This window comes from Sus scrofa, chromosome 16 (assembly GCF_000003025.6).
Source record: "Sus scrofa isolate TJ Tabasco breed Duroc chromosome 16, Sscrofa11.1, whole genome shotgun sequence".
In the NCBI taxonomy this organism is placed as follows: domain Eukaryota; kingdom Metazoa; phylum Chordata; class Mammalia; order Artiodactyla; family Suidae; genus Sus; species Sus scrofa.
In genome coordinates this window covers 63,945,188-63,963,086 of record NC_010458.4, presented here as the reverse complement: position 1 = coordinate 63,963,086, position 17,899 = coordinate 63,945,188, and the positions used below count along the sequence as shown (strand labels likewise).

General features: G+C 38.7%; 1 protein-coding gene and 1 long non-coding RNA gene across 3 annotated transcripts in view; one reads left to right on the top strand and one right to left on the bottom strand.

The window, feature by feature from the left end:
• Positions 1 to 17,899, top strand: part of ADRA1B (adrenoceptor alpha 1B) — a 460,716-nt gene that overhangs the window by 47,752 nt on the left and 395,065 nt on the right. The gene's annotated exons all lie outside the window — the stretch shown is intronic.
• Positions 1 to 17,899, bottom strand: part of LOC110257290 — an 87,067-nt gene that overhangs the window by 6,090 nt on the left and 63,078 nt on the right. The window contains exon 2 of the long non-coding RNA XR_002339713.1: positions 983 to 1,032. This is a non-coding gene — a long non-coding RNA (uncharacterized LOC110257290). The remainder of the gene's footprint in view (positions 1 to 982; positions 1,033 to 17,899) is intronic.

The following is a 17,899-nucleotide window of genomic DNA, read 5'->3' as shown; positions in this document are numbered from 1 at the left end:
GAACCCACATCCTCATGGATACTAGTTGGATTTGCTTCTACTGCCCCACAATGGGAACTCTTACCATGTGACCATATAGATCAAGCTATACCTGAAGGTAGTTCTATCCTGGACTCATCAGTTCTATGAGCCAATGTATTTCCTTGTCTGATAAAGTTTATTTTAATTGGGTTTTTGTCACTTGGATTGAAGAATGTCCCAAGTAACACAGTTACTTTGATGCTCAGGGTGAAATGCAAGGACAAGACAAAAGGCCATCTGTAAGGTAATGAGCAAACATAGTGAGCAAGAGCACATAACCTGCTGAGTTTGGATAATCCCAACTAGCAGAGGAGCAAACTTTAGTACTACTACTTTGTTATTTTATGGCTAAATTGCAACTAATCTGTTTATACCTGACCTGTTACAGTCACAGAGGTAGTATGCCACAGTGAGGGTTTGGCAACGTAGAGTCCTCAAGTTCTGGATGTTTGTTGAGAATGCAGATTCCTGGGCCTACCCCAGAATTATTGATTCACGTCTGAGTAGAAGACTGGAGTTGGCTTTCTTAAAAGATTCCAAGGATATGCATTAATGTGTGAGGTATAGGAGAAGGAGATCAGACTTTAAAATTAGATGGTCTGGATTTGAACATGGCCTCTGCTATTTCCTATATGACCTTGGGCTAGTAGCTTAGTTTCTATTCAACCTCAGTTTTCTTATGGTAGGATGTGGATAATAACGCCTCACAGGATTGTGAGGATAAATGAAATAATGCATGCGTATAAAGCTCTCAACCAAGTGTTTTTATATAAGAAGTAGTATTTTTATTAAAATCTAAAACTATAAAAGAAAGGAGCAGGCCTAAGAAAGCTCACAAGGAAGAGATAGATGTTATGTTTGAACTGTGGTGCTCCCCAGAATATGACATAACATGCACAGTGGTTAGAACTGGAGGTTCTGGAGTCAGAAGGCTGAATCAAGTTCTGATTCTGCCACTTACCTCTTGCGTGACTTCCTTCTTGACTGCCTTTCTGCCTCAAGTCTTCTGATCTGTTAAATGAGATTAATGGTGGTACTTAACTCACTGGTCTTTTGGTAATGATTCAGTAAGATAAGGAATGTGATGGAAAAAATTTTTTTAAAAATTTAAAAAATAAGGAATGCAAAGGACATGACAATGGTAGTTTATGATGACCACTTCCTCCTTTTCCTGTTACAGTAATGCTTCCCCATGTGCTTCACAGCCACATGGACTTAATCCTCTGCGATCTTCTCCCACAGGCCCCAGACCCTGTTATAGCGTGAAGAAATTAGATTCAGAGAGAGAGGGCCTTCTTGAGCTGAATCCCCCATAACGAGGGCTCCAGCTGGGAAGTAGCAGAGGCTCCTGTTTTGTCCTGTGGGGGCCTGGTTTTTTGTGCCAACAGCATACATGATAGGAGAAATGTCTAGAAATTCGAATTGGCATTTGCAAAGTGTCAATGCTCTTAGCATTTTCTTTCTGACGAAGCCTCAGGAAACCTCAGGACCCAATGTATTAAGCAAATGAAGAATGTTTGGGCCCCAGGTCCTGCTGATGGATGCAGCCCTCTAGTCCTGCCTGCTAGCTCTGTGTAGCTATTGAACGTTTACAATCCTGTTCAATATGACTTTTCAAGTGGAAAAGGTCTAGCAAGCCATGTAACAAGGAAATGGCTGCAGGAGCAAAATGACTGGCTATGCTGTAAAAGTGCTTGGAGGAGTTTGAAGGAGTGTCTACACCTGAAATACAAGTTGGGTCTCATCTTCCTCATGTAATAAATGAGATGATCTTTAGTATTTCTTTTAACCTTGACTTTAAGATTTTTAGATTCCAGATTCTATCATGTTATTCAGAAGTGCTTCTCTTAGGAAGTCTCTGTATCCCTCTGAATTGCCAACAGTGGGAAATAGGATGGGTGACATCTGCAATTGAAACCAGGCCATGTTTTTGAACAGTTGGCAAATCTAAGTTATTCTCTTCTCACTAGGATGGGTGCAGGGTTGCATATTAATTTACAATTACTCATAAAGTAGACAGCAAAGGCTTCTCTTTTGTCAACACTTGGACATACAAATTAGGTAATATAGAATGGGCAATGAATATTTATTTCATTTCCACCTTGCCTCATGGTGCCAGTCACCTTAAATGAGACCAGATTAACATCAGAAGTGACTCACACTTGGTTAGGTATCCAAGTCTGCCCCCTCAGATTTGCTGCATTTGGGCCTCAATTTGTCAGATGAATTCTGTTACTAACTATGCAAGCACAGAAGCAAAACCACATAAGCCTATCTCCAGTTTATGGTGACGATGAACTTTAGTATTTCAAAGTGGTCTTTCGTTCTAACAGTATGACAAAACAAATTCATAGAAAGACTGAATAAATAAATAGAATTTTATAAAATACTCCAGTATAAAAGACAAAAATTTCTACAGGCAAGAAAGAAACACAGAAATCAAAGTCAGGACAATAATGAAGGGCTGACATTTCAGCAAAATTTCTGACCCAGATGTAGGCTTTAAGAGCTGAAGCTTTGGGATCTGACACTTGCTCAGGTATAGAAGATGTGACCTCAAGTCCTCAACAGCAGGGAAATTAGAACAAGCTTCAGCATAAACCTGGGAACCTCCTCAAGCTGCACTTTTAAGGGAATGGCAACTGTAACAACTCTACATTTGGGTCTAGGAAAGAAGCCCTCCTTCTAAGGCCCTGGTTTAAAAGAAGAAAAAAAGTTGTATCTAAGAAAATAAAACCCCAAGTCTGCACCATACATAAGTGTGGTATCCAAATTATACTGGTTACAAGTTAGCACAGACTTCTAAAGTCATTGCCCAGGACTGAGGGATTGCCCAGGACCTAAGATTTTCAGTGCTAAAATAGAGAATTTCTGGCAAACCAGAATGGTTTGTCACCCTGCATCAATTGGTAATTAAAGTGAGTTTAATAAGGACTTATTTACAAATGAATGGACAGGGTTTGGGGAACCTAGTAAGGAATGATGCCACACCCTGGGCCTACCAGTCATGAGGAGACATTGCCACCCCTAATCCTGAAGGGGCAAAGAGAGACTGTGGTTACTGAAACCCAGAGAAATAATCTCCCTGGAGCTTGCTGCCTGCCAGGCGCCTTTAATGGAGAAGATCACACCAGTTTCCTTCTCCCTTCCTTCTGAGCTCCTTTTGGGGCTTCCCATTGGATAAACTCAACTAAAAGCCAGAGGACAATGGAGCCCATTGTCATAGACCATATAAGTCCACCTCCTGAGACCCGGTGACACAAGGTAAAGAAGGATGCAGAATGGATCTTGACAGACAAATGAAAAATAACCAGGAAAAACCCTTAATGAAATTGATGGTTGAGTACCTGAAATGTCCATCTCCTGTTTAGTAGGTCATACAATATCAGAATGAGAAGAATACAGGGTAAGGCTTAGGAGAACTGAGCCTTGTGGTACAACTGGTATTCACAATCCATGGGACTTTGAGAAAATATCTTTCTTTGCATCACACTACTTATCTACTAATTATGAAATCTTTCTAGAACAGAAGTCTCATGCTGGACATCCATGGATCAAATCTTAATGCATATGTATATTGTTGGGCCAGTACAATATTTTAAAATAAACATGACATCTCAACATTGAAAACGTCAGGAGAATTTACTAGTTTAGTCAGCATCCCCCCCCATTCCTAGTTCCTTAGACTCACCTGGCTTACTCCACTCATTTATATTACCTGTCTGCTCTCCATCAGAATTTGATTTTGCAACCCTTGAATGAGCTCTTTTAGCTTTCAGCTGTAACAGTCTGTGAAATTTAAGGCATGCTGTATTTTTTGCATATGAACATAGGCTTTTTGAATTTTCTAATCTAGGTAGATTATAAAGTTGGCAGGTGTTTATTTTTGCATATCTTCCTTTACATCTTAAACACAGCACATATGCAGTTTTATGAAGCATATGGTTTTCCATGTGCCTAAATACACTTTGTTGATTTTTCCTTTTCCCAAGTTCTCCAAAAGCCCAGTAGAATAAACACAAGCTGCCACATGGAAAACAATTCTGAGGAAGAGCCCAGCTGGGGTGGAAAATGTGAGGGGATACGATAAGCTGCCAAGTGACCATATTCTGGGTCCAAGTTTCCCTAGTTCATGAAGACTACGATTCTTTTTCTCCCCCTTTTCATGGTACATGGTGAGCATGGGTGTGAACCAGTTTGAGTGTGGAACTGCCTTTTGCTTTTTTGGCTTATGATGAAGGATGGAGCAAAAAGGCAAATTTGGCCTCTCTATGGCCAACCTTGAATGGAAACACCTGGAAATGTTTTACTGGGTGATGGGGCCCTGAGTTTTATATCTCCTGACAACAGTCATGGCAGGAAGTCACAGCAAGGAGGAGACTGTTTTCCAGGCCCAGAGAGAAGATATTCTGAAAAGAAAATTTTCTCCATAGACCAGCCCTGTTGAAGAGATGCTAACAATGAGCTTGTTGGGTCAAGGAACCTTGAGGTAGGTGTTAGTGGGAATTGCATTTAGATTCCCAGAAGGACTGAGAAACTGACACTGTCTAGCCAGCATTTGATACTGAATCTGACTGCTTGCCCAACTCAAAAAGAATTTCCCCTTCAGCCCTCCCTCAGCACTTCCCCTGTTACACTGTTTCAGTCATTGCTGGAAGATGATTAGGCCAAAGGATTAAAGTGTTGAAAAAGAAGCTTCTAGCTCCTTTTCCAGAATAAACAAAGATTTGGGTTGAACATAACTTGTGAACAAGTGTTAGTTTTTCTCAAGGAAAGGTAAGTGTGTTTTTGAGTGTTGCAGGCTGAACTGGCACTGATGAAGTTGTGAAGGAGAAAATTTGGTCTTAACTGTATCCCCCTTCCTTTCTGGGACTTTTTTTGTTGCCCATAACTTGCCATTCCTATGCCTTCCTGCATCCCAGCACTTCCTATTGTCTTTATGTACCTATCTTACCTGCTAGCTACCTGACCCTCGGCCCCCAGAACAACTTACCTCTCCTCTATGTCCCTGTGTCATTGAGATTTCTTGCCGGGTTGGATGACCATAGAATTTAGTGTTCAAATCAGGACACTTAAAAAAAAATTGGGGTGGGAGTTCCCGTCATAGCTCAGTGGTAACAAACCCGATTAGTATCCATGAAGTTGTGGGTTTGATTCCTGATCTCTTGCTCAGTAGGCTGAAGGATCTGGTGTCGCTGTGAGCTGTGGTGTGGGTCGCAGACATGGCTCAGATCCTGCATCATTGCTGTGGCTGTGGCATTGGCCACCTACTATAGCTCAGATTCGACCCCTAGTCAGGGAACTTCCATGTGCCGCAGGTGTAGCCTTAAAAAGACAAAAAAAAAAAAAAAAAAAATGGGGTATAGTTAACTTACAGTATTGTGTTAGTTTGAGGTGTACAACAAAGTGATTCCATTAAATTTTTAAGATTATAATCCATTATAGGTTATTATAATATATTGAATATAATCCCGTGTTATACTGTAAATCTGTGCTGCTTATTTATTTTTTGTATAGTAGTGTCTGTTAATCCCATACTCCTAATCTGTCCTTGCTTCCCTCCCTTTCCCCTTTGATAACCATAAGTTCATTTCTATGTCTGTTAGTTTATTTCTGTATTGTATATAGATTCATTTGTATTATTTTTAGATTCTACGTGATATCATACAGTATTTGTGTTTCACTGACTTAATTCACTAAGTATAATATTCTCTAGTTCTATTCATGTTATTGCAAATAGCAATATTTCATTCTTCTTTATGACAATATTTCGGGGTGTGTGTGTGTATACACTATATATTAAGCCAGTAATCTGTTGATGGACACAGGTTGTTTCCATGATTTGGCTATTATAAATAGTGCTGCTATGAACATTGGAGTGCATGTATCTTTTTGAATTAGAGTTTTCATTTTTTTCTGGATGAATAACCAGGAGTGGGGTTGCTGAATCATATGGTAGCTCTGTTTTTAGTTTTTTAAGACACCTCCATACAGTTTTCCATTGTGGCTGTTCCAACTGAACATTTACACCAACAATGTAGCAGGGTTCCTTTTTTCCTACACCCTCTCCAGCACTTATTATTTGTAGACTTTTTAATGATGGTCATCCTGACCAGTGTGAGGTGGTACCTCATTGTGGTTTTGATTTGCATTTCTCTAATAATTAGCGATGTGGAGCATCTTTTCATGGAGTCTTGGCTATATGTATGTCTTCTTCTGTTTAGGTCTTCTGACCATTTTTTACTGGGTTCTTTGGTTTTTTTTTTTTTTGTCACTGAATTGTATGAGCTGTTTGCATATTTTGGATAGTGAGGATATTAACCCCTTGTCAGCTACATCATATTTTAAATATTTTCTCCCAGTCTGTAGGTTGTCTTTTTTTTTTTTGGTGATGAAAACCAGTGCACTTTTAAGAGGAAAAGAGTGCTCTTAATAATTAGACCTACATGACAATGTTTTATCCTCCCAGAGAATATATTTGTATTTCCACAGGGGCTTTCTGGCAATTAAAAAAAATTAAAGTATAGTTGATTTACAGTGTTATATTTATTTCTGGTATGCAACATAGAAATTCAATATTTTTATAGGTTACACTCCATTTAAAGTTATAAAATATTGGCTATATTTCCTCTGCTGTACCTTACATCCTTATATTCATTTTATATCTAGTAGTTTGTGCTTCTAGTGATATCTATATCTTGACCCAACAAAAATTTCTAAGGTTGGAGATTTTCATACCCTGACATAGTAGCAGGTGAGTTGAACAATTTGGAAGCAGGTAAGGCTTTTGTACCAGGTTAAATCAAACCAAGTGAATGCCTAGGGAGTCCCATTTGGGATAAATAAATCTGACACCTACCCTTAGAAACTTTCAATTTAATTTGGAAAGTCAGTACTGGTGGGGATAAAAAAAAGTGCTTGAGACAGGTTTAGAGAAAAAAACTAGCATATGTTCATTTTTAAATGCTTTATCCCCACACTTCCAACAATGAAAAATAAAACACTGAATTATTATTGACATGATTGGTAATTTTTATTCTGTGCGCAGTCAAGAAGAAGTAACTAGACCACAAAATATGCAGAATTGTTAATGTCATATGAATGAAACAAACTAGAGGCAGAGACAAATAACCAAGGAGAGCCTCTTCGGGGTAGTCAAGGAGAGCCTCTTGGAGGAGTTGGCATTTATCTGAGACCTGAAGCATGAGAATGAGCCAGCCATATGAAGGTACATGGGAGAGTATCCAGCAAAAGGGACAGCACATGCAAAAGCCTGGGTTACTAGTGCATGCTTAAGATCCTGAAACAAACTGATATGCCTAGAAGGTGGGGATGATATGTCTATCAGTACTGTATTCATTCCTGTAATTTGCTGAGAAGTTTTCTGTTGTATGCATATGATATAATTTGTTAATTCATCAGTTGATGAACATTATGTTGCTTATAATTTTTGGCTGATATGAAAAAAGCTGCTGTGACTATTTAAATGTAAGTCTTTGTGAAACCTTATGTCTTGGGTACATGCTTAAGAGGAGTTGCTGGGTTATGTGGTGGCAATTGGCTGATTGATTTTTATTTTTGTTTCTCTGTATAGGTCCTACTTTCTTGTTTATGTATCATATATATATTTTTTCATTGTAAACTTGACATTTTACGTAATATAATATGGCAGCTCTGCAAATCAGATTCCTTCTCCTCCCAGAGTTTGCTGTTGTTGCTGTTTGTTGTAGTTAACGTTGTTAGTTTGTTTACTGACTTTTCTGATCTATTTCTGTAAAATCTATATTCTTTGTTGACTGTGGCCAGGGCTTAGTTAGCTTAGCTGTCAGTTAATGGTTAGACAGATTGCCTTAAAACACCAAGAACCATCATGACTCCCAGTCTTTGAAAAGGAGCTCTGTATGAGTGTTTAAGTGTGCCTTGAACACTTAACCAGGCAAATGAAAGCCTCGGTTCCTGCTTGCACAGAACCTCACAGTCAGACAGAAATGAGAGTGTGGTGCTTTCTCAGGTCTTTCCTGTGCCTGTATACAGTCCCATGCATGCCCATAGCTTTTTAGATTCTCAGGAATATGTCAAAGCTTTTCAAACACCCATATGGATATCTCATTTCCCCAACTTTGCCTTTCAAGGTTTTTGTTAGTTCATTGTGTTATCTACCAGCTCAGACAACCATGAAATTAAGCATTTGCTTGTGACTGTTTTTGACAAATGCCCATAAGGAGACACTGGGTGAGCTCTGACTCTGGTCAAATAAATATAGCTTTGAAAGTGAGATCTTCCAGAGAACTACCAGACATGTCAAATAATGGCAGTTCTTTGGGAATGGGGCTTTGAAGTACCTCAAGTCCCACAATACCTCCTTCATTATGTGCCTTGCTGCTGGTTTTCACCATAATTTGAGACTGTTAACTTTCAAGGCTACTCTAAATCTAGAGAGTGGGGATAGGACTAAAGCAAGTTTAAATGCCACAAATTGTTGTGACTAAGATTTATCTGTGTTTCTTACATAAATGCTCCCCAGATTGCTTCCAGAGTATTTGATTTCCATATTTATAAAAAGGTTGATTCTAACCTTACTTTGCCAATTTTTCATTGCTTTTATGGAGGAAAGAATTTTCAGAGATCCTTACTCTGCCATTTTCCCCATTTAGCTTTAATTTGCATTGCCATAATGACAAATAGTACTGAGCATCTTTTCATGTGCTTATGCGCCATTGTTACATTTTTGATGAAATGTCTATTTAAATCTTTTTTTAAAATTTTTTCCTAATTTTACAAATTACACTATTTTTCCTCCTATTAATGAGTTATGAGAATTTTTAATATATTTTTGTATACAAATCCTTTATCAGATAATGTTTAGCCAACATTTTATCCCACTCTGCAGCATATATTTTCTATTTTTATAATGGTATCTTTCAAAAAGAAATTAAAATTTTTTTGATGAATCTACATTTATGAATTTTTTCCTTTTATGGTTTATGTCTTGTGTTCTTTCTAAGAAATCCTTCCTTGACTCAAGGTCACAAGATTTTATTCTAAAAGTCTTATAATTTTAGTCTTATGTTTAGACTTATGAACTCATTTTGAGTTCATTTTTTGTATATTTATATCCACTCACACCATTTATTGAAAGGCTATCCTGTCCCTCACTGAATTACCTTGACACCTTTGTCAAAAAAGTCAATTGACCATATATGGTGGATCTACTTATGGATTTTTTACTCTGTCCCATTGTTAGATGTCTCTCCTTATATCATTATCATATTGTTTGAGTTTATAGTAAGTGTTGAAATTGTATGGTTTATGTCCTCCAATTTTTGTCTCCTTTGTATAGGTATATATTTAACTTTGTAAGGAATTGCCTATAGTAGTTCAAGTGGTTGTGGATTTTATCCTCCAAACAGCAGTGAATTTGAGTTCCAGTTTCTCCACAAACTTGTCAACATTTGGGTTGTCTGTCTTTTTAAATTTCAGCAATCTAATTGGTACTTCATTGTAACTTTAATATCCCTTGCCTTGATAACTAATGATTTAGAGCACCTTTTCATCTGCCTGTTGGCCATTCACGTGTATTCTTTTGTGAAGTTTCTTTAATTGGGATTTTTGTTTTTGTGCTATTTGTTCTACACACACACACACACACACACCCCAATCCATCTTCTCAGTCTGTGACTTTTTTCATTCTCTTAATCATCTTTTGATGAAGTCCATTTGATCTTTTTTCTTTTATAGTTAATGCTTTATGTTTTATATTTAAAAAGTCTTTGCCTTCACCATGGTTTTCAGTTATTTTCCTAAGTTTACCTCTAGAAGCAATAGAGTTTTATTTTTTATGTACAGATCTGTGTTTCACTTTCAATTATATTTTTGACCATAGAGGGGTTAGTTTCTTTAATTTTCCAGATGTTCAGCCAGTTGTTCCAGTGCCAGTCCTTTCTCCTTTTGAACTGCCTTAATGATTATTTAAAGGATATTAAGCAAAGAAGGAATGTGATGTGTTTGCTAATGTGAGGAAAATGGATGGAAAGCTGTGGGAATATCTGTGAGAAGGCTACTGTAGCAATCTAGACTTGGTATGATAGTGGTCACAACCAAAGCAGCAGTAGTGGAAATAGAATCATTTGTCTAAACTAATAGTTACTGGTTTGTGTTGATCCTGCATGTTTCCCACTCTTACCCATCTCTACAGTTTCAGTGCACAGAAAAGGATAGCATAACATGATGGACAATTCCATGAGTAATGAGTTAAGTGTTAAGATTTTTTTTTTGTCCAGGCTCTGCCACTGAGACTTTACTAATCTTATGACTTATCATTAAAACCTGTTTTACCATTAAAAAAAAAATTGGTCATCAGTGATGTCCTACTCTACCCTAAATTTATGATTCTCTGCTATTCTCTGAATATTCCAGGAAAGTTGGTCAATGAATTCCTGATATCATTAAACTCTCTTTGGTCCTTATTTGAGCTCTCTGTCAACTATAGAAAGCTATAAAATACATTAACCATTCCTTCCTTTTTGAAACTCTAGTATTCTTGGGCTGCAGTGCTTCTACTCTCCTGATTCTCTAATTTCCTCTCTGGCCATCACTGCCTACTCTCCCTTTGCACAACTTTTAAATGTTGACTTTAGCCACAGTTCTTGCTATGAGCATCTTCTAATTATCTGTGTTTTTTGGGGGGGCTATCTTGTCTATATTCATGACTTCAAGTTATCTGGATGTTATTGACTCACAAATTTCTACCTCCAGGTTAGGTCTTTTTAAAAAAATTATTCAATGACTTTTATTACATTTATAGTTGTAACAGTATAGTTGTAAACAATCGCCAAAACCCAACTTTATGGCACTTCCATCCCAAACCCCCAGCCCATCCCCACCCAAACCCCCAGCCCATCCCCACCATCCCTCAACCTGTCTCATTTGAAAAACATAAGTTTATGAAAGTCTTAAGTCTGTATCTGTTGTGCAGACAAGTTCATTGTGTCCTTTTGTAAGAGTCCACATGTAAGCAGTAGCATAGGATGTTGTTGTCTCACTGTCTGACTAACTTCACTTAGCATGATAATTTCTAGGTCCATCCATGTTGCTGCAAATACTGTTATTTCTTTCCTTTTAATGGCTGAGTAATATTCCATTGTGTATATGTACCACATCTTCTTTATCCACTCCTCTGTTGATGTCTTGGCTATTGTACATAGTGCTGCAATGAACATTGGAGTATGTGTCTTTGTGAGTCATGGTTTTCTCTGGATAGATGCCTAGGAGTGGGATTGCTGGATCAAATGGTGGTTCTATTTTTAGTTTTCTGAGGATTCTCCATACTGTTTTCCACAGTGGTTGCACCAATTTACACTCCCACCAACAGTGTAATAGGGTTTCCTTTTCTCCATACCCTCTCCAGCATTTATTGTTTGTAGATTTTTTGATGATGGCCATTCTGGCTGGTAGAAGTTTGTACGTCATAGTGGTTTTCATTTGCATTTCTCTAATAATGTGATGTTGAACATCTTTTCATGTAATTTTGGGCCATATGTATATTGTGTTTGGAGAACTGTCTTTTTAGATCTTCTGCCCATTTTTTGATGGGTTTGTTTGGGTTTTTGGTATTGAGCTATAGGAGTTATTTATAAATTTTGGAGATTAATCCCTTGTCAGTGGCTTCATTTGCAAATATTTTCTCTCATTCTGTGTGTTGTCTTTTCATTTTGTTTAGGGTTTCCTTTGCTGTACAGAAACTTTTAAGTTGAATTAAGTCCCATTTGCTTATTTTTGTTTTTATTGTCATTACTCTAGAAGGTGGATCTGAAACAATATCGCTATGGTTTATGTTGAAGAGTGTTTGGCCTTTGTTTTCCTCTAAGAGTCTTATAGTATCTGGTCTTATATTTAGGTCTTGAATTCATTTTGAGTTTATTTTTGTGTATGGTGTTAGGAAGTGTTCTAATTTCATTCTTTTACAGGCGAGGTCTTAACTTCTAAACTTGGTTTTTAAATGGTCACCTGCACTTGACTATCTCCTAAGTCACTAACATCTCCCCCTAAACTGCATCCCCTCTTTGTTTTCCTGATAACTGACATTGATCCAGCCTCTCAATTTCAGATGCCTGAGAGTCATCCTAAACTCTGTTCTCTCCTTAACGCTCCACACCCAACTCCCCAAACCATTTATCTTTCCTTAATATTTTTCACGCTCTAATCTAAATTGGAACACTTGGAAAATGAAGGGGACACAATTAGGACCTAAGCCAGAACAAGTGATATAAACTAGGAATGCTCTAGGCAGTGATTTGTGATTAGCCAAGACCTGAGACACAGAAAGAATTCCAGAGTGGTATGAGAAAGCACATTGCTTTTGAAAAACTGTGAGAATGGCCATCTGGCTAGTCTAGGGTGTATGTGATTGTGTGAGGGGGAAGGTAGAGTAGTGAGAGATGAAGCTGGAAAAGTAATTGTAATGTCAGATTCTGCAGGTTCAAAATGTCTCTTACCTTTAGGATGAACCATGAATGTTATTGGAAGCATGCTTAGCATTTGTTTCCCCCTCTTTCCTAACAGAGCCATTTCCATGTAACCACATGCTTCAAGAGAAACTGATCCTACCCCTAGCTCCACCAGTGGGTCTAACTGGTCCAAGAGTCACTTCTGTCCCTTTGCCTGGGATTGTTTCATGGAGCACATGACCCTGCTTTAGCCAATGGTACATTAGGAGACTCTCTTAGAGGGTGTCCAAGGAAAGTTTTCTCATTCCTAGCAGAAAACCAAAATGATTGCCAGATCTCAAAGTCATTTCTGTAATCACTGCAACCATTTTAGTTACTGATCTGAGGCTAAAGCAGTCATTGATGGTAGAGTGAAGAGATGGAAAAAAGCAGGCTTCTGGATGACTGTGTGAGCTGCTGAACAAAATCCCTGCCCTACCTCTGGACTTCCATCAAATATGAAGCAGTACGTGCTTTATTACTTAAATCTTTTTGAGTTGAAAATTTCTGTTACCAATAACAATAACCAATAATGCTCTGATATACCAAGAGACTGAAGGATGTGAAATAATGGGCTTGATTTTATGAGAACTAAGGGGAAGTGTGACCTGACCTGCATGTCACTTCCTGTCCCTATCACTTGTTTGACAACTGTTGCTGCTGTTTACTTGACATTGTATTGTTGTCTTTCTGATATTTTTGAATAATCAAATGTCTGGAACTTTTTTTTTTAATTTGGGCTATATCTCTGCCATATGTAAGTTCCCAGGCTAAGGGTCAAATCAGAGCTACAGCTGTCGGCCTACACCACAGCCACAGCAATGCAGAATCTGAGCCACATTTGTGACCTATGCCACAGCTCATGGCAATGCCAGATCCTTAACCCACTGAGCAAGGCCAGTGAGCCAACCTGTGTCATGGATACTGGTTGGGTTTGATATTGCTGAGCCATAATTGGAACTCCAATGGTTTGAAAACTTTTTGAATCAAGGACAGAGAAACCTTTTACTTCTTTGTAGCCCTACAACCCTTTACATAATCCACACATTTTTGTTTATTCCACCCACACAGCTTCTTTCAAAAGATGACTGAAATGTTATCTCTATTTGGAGATAATAATTAGTCTCATCTTTACTGGCTTCCTCTTGAATGTGGAGGGAATTATTGGATGAAAGAATAGGAACATGGTGGCCATGTGGCCTATTGCCCCTGAGTACTACTTGGAGACTAGCCTGGCATGGAAATGACCAGATGTTTGAAGCCGAGCCACTGGTGAGTGAAAGAAATAAGTTAGCTGTCATACTTCCCTTTGCGTGAATGGTTTCTGCATTGCAAAGCTACTGGTGCTGATAATCTCATACAGCTGCAATTGATCACTTAACCCCTTCCTAAACTTGGAGCTAGAAGACCCTGGAAGGCCAGTTAGACCTCATGGGTGTGGGTACACTAGTGTTCATCTCGTACAGGCTTTGCTGGAAGAAGTCATCTCAAATCATCACCTAGGTACACAGGTGTTTCTGGATCTGAGGAAGTTAACTGTAAAACGTGAGCAATGGCTAAGTAAAGGCAACAAGAAGGGAAGTAGAGGGGTTTATTAGGCAGCTCTGAAAAAGCAAAGGAAAGGCGATGGTCTAAAATGTAGGGAGTACCAAAAAATAAAAGTCTTTTAGTTTACTTGAAGACATAAGCAGAGTCTCTCTGCCCCCAACACCATCCTCCCCCCACCATTTCCCTCTTTCTTTGGATATCGACTGTTTTCGAGGCACTGGAAATATAGTTGTGATCAATAATGTGCGTAATATTTTATCTCATGAGACTTTGGGTCTAGCAGAAGTGACATATAGACATAAAACTGCTCTAAGAAATATTTAATTTCAAATTTGGCAAACTTGACCAAGGACAAATGCTGTCTTTTGAGAGAATGGGGGTCCTAACCTAGCCTGTAGGGCATCAGGGGTTTACCTAAGGAAAGAACCCTGAATCTGAGAATAGAATGATGAGAAATTGCTGACCAGAAAAGGCAGTTATGTGTTGGGCCAAGAAGATAAGGATAGTGGGCAGGCAGGGAGCAGAGGGGGATGGGAAATCTCTTGGTGGAGGGAACAGCTTGCCTGGGGGCCTGATGAGGAGAGAGTAAATAGACGGGGGATTTGTGAAAGTTGGAGAGGGAAATAGGGGTTGCATCCTATAGGGAAAGTATCAGCAACTATAGCCTTTAGACCAAATCCAGTATCTCCTTTTTAAAATAAAGTTTTATTGGAGCAGAGACATGTGTCTTCATTTACATAATGTCTATGGTTGTTTTCATGCTGTGATATTGGAAATGTACAGTTGCTATAAAGACTGAATGGCCTGCAAAACCTAAACTCTTTATTATCCGACTCTTAAAGAAATATTTGCTGACCCCTGCGGTAAGGTCTTACAGCTGGGCATGTGGTGAAGTTTTTTTTTGTTTTTTTTAATTACAAATACAATAGGAAGGCTTTGAGAGGAAAGCAGGGACGGAACCTAACGAGATTTCCTTTCAAAAGGAGAACTCCAGGCACAGTAGGGGAGGACAAATTAGAACTGGGGACCCTTTGCAGATACAAGGAGCCTCAGAGTTTCCAAGAGAGAAGGGCTGGTGGTTTGGACTAGAGGTATGCCAGGTGGATATAGAGAGAATTATAGGCATACCTTGGAGATACTATAAGTTTGATTCACCTTCACCACAATAAAGGGACTATTTCAATAAAGAGAGTCACATGCATTTTTTTTTTTGTTTTTCCAATGCATTTAAAATTATGTTTACACTATACTGTAGTTTCTTAAGTATGCAGTAATGTTATGTTGAAAAACAATGTTACATACTTTAAAAATAATTTATTGCTTCAAAAATGCTAATCATCATTTGAGGCTTCACTGGGTGGTAATCTTTTCACTGGTGGAGGAGCTTGCCTCAGTGTTGATGGGTGCTGACTGATTGGCATGGTGGTTGCTACAGGTTGGGGTGACTGTGGTAATTTCTTAAGATAGCAAATTAAGTTGGCCATACTAATTGACTCTTTCATTATTTCTCTGTAGCCTGCATGTAGAATGTCTTTCAAAACTGGAATCAGTCCTCTCAAACTCTGTTGCTGCTTTATCAACTAAGTTTATGTAATATTCTAAATCCTTGGGTGTCATTTTAGCCATCTTCATAAAACGTTCACCAGGAGTAGATCCCATCTCAAGAAACCGCTTTCTTTGCTCATCCATTAAGTTTTATCAGGAGGTTGTAGTCACATCTCAGGAATTTAGTCATGTCTTTGAGCTCCACTTCCAATTCTAGTTCTCTTGTTATTTCCACCACATCTGCAGTTACTCCCTCCACTGAAGATCTGAACACTTCAATGTCATCCATGAGGGTTGGAATCAACTTCCAAACTCTTGTTAATGTTGATATTTTGAACTATTCCCATGAATCATGAATTTTTTTTTTTTTTTTGGTCTTTTTGCCTTTTCTAGGGCTGCTCCCGCAGCATATGGAGGTTCCCAGGCTATGGGTCTAATTGGAGCTATAGCTGCTGGCCTATGCGAGAGCCACAGCAACGCGGGATCCAAGCTGCATCTGCGACCTACACCACAGCTCATGGCAACGCCAGATCCTTAACCCACTGAGCAAGGCCAGGGATCGAACCCGCAACCCCATGGTTCCTAGCGGGATTTGTTAACCACTGAGCCACAACAGGAACTCCGAATCATGAATATTCTTAATGACATCTAGAATGATGAATCCATCCAAGAGGTTTTCTACTTTGCCCAGATCCATCAGAGGAATCACTGTTTATGGCAGCTGTAGCCTTATAAAATGTATTTCTTAAATAATAAAACTTGAAAGTTGAAATTTCTCCTTGATCCATGGGCTGCAGAATCGATGCTATGTTAGCAGGCATGAAAACAATATAAACCTCATTCATTGTCCATCTCCATCAGATCTCTTGGGTGACCAGGTGCATTATCAATGAGCAGTAATATATATATTTTTTGTCTTTTGTCTTTTTAGGGCTGCATCTGCAGCATGTGGAGTTTCCCAGGCTAGGGATTGAATAGGAGCTGTAGCTGCCAGCCTACGCCACAGCAACAGCAACGTGGGATCCAAGCCAACACCTGCGACCTTCACCACAGCTCACAGCAATGCTGGATCCTTAACCCACTAAGTGAGGCCAGGAACCGAACCTGCAACCTCATGGTTACTAGTTGGGTTTGTTAACCCCTGAGCCACGACGGGAACTCCAGCAGTAATATTTTGAAAGGAATTTTTTTTTTTCTGAGTAATAGGTCTTAAAATATTCATTAAACCATGGTGTAAACAGATGTGCTATTATTTAGCCTTTGTTTTTTCACTCATAGAGCACAGCAGAGTAGACTTAGTGTAATTCTTAAGGGTCCTAGGGTTTTTGTAATGGTCAGTGAACACAGGCTTCTGCTACAAGTTACCAGCTGCATTAACCCCCAAAGGATAGAGTCACTCTGTCCTTTAGAGCTTTGAAGCCAGGCATTGACTTCTCCTCTCTAACTATGAAAGTCCTTGGTGGCATTTTCTTCCATCATATCCAAAATAGGGTTGTTTCATATACGCTGAAAATCTATACTTTAGTGCAAACACCTTCATTAGATATCGTTAATTAGATATCCTGGGTAGTGTGCTGCTTCTGGCACTTCTGTGTTATGGAGATGGCTTCTTTCCTTAAATGTCATGAACTATCTTCTACTAGCTTCAAACTTAATTCTGCAGCTTCCTTACCTTTCTCAGCCTTATTGAATTAAAATTAGAAGGCTGGCTTTGGATTAGGCTTTGGTTTAAGGAAATGCTGCAGAAGGTTTGATCTTCTATCCAGTTAAAACATCTTCCATGTTCGCAATGAGTCTGGTTCACTTTCTTATCATCCATGTGTTCACTGGAGTAGTGCATTTAATTTCCTTCAAGAACTTTTTTTTGCATTCACAGCTTGGCTAAGTGCTTAGCACAAGAGGCCTAGCTTTTGGCCTGTCTTGGCTTTTGACATCTCTTCCTCATTAAGCTTAATCATTTCTGGATTTTCACTTACAGTGAGGGACGTACAACTCTTCTTTTCAATTGAACACTTAGAAACCATTGCAGAATTATTAACTGGCCTAATTTCAGTATTATTGTGTCTCAGGGAATAGGGAGGCCCAAGAAGAGGGAGAGAGATGGAGGAACAGCCAGATGAAATGGTGGAACAGTCAGAACACATGCTGTGTTTATCAAGTTTGCAGTCTCATATGGGTGTAGTTCATGTCGCCATCCACCCAAATTACAACAGTAACATCAAAGATCACTAATCGCAGATTATCATAACAAATATAATAATAATGAAAAATTGTGAAATATTTTGAAAAGTACCAAAATG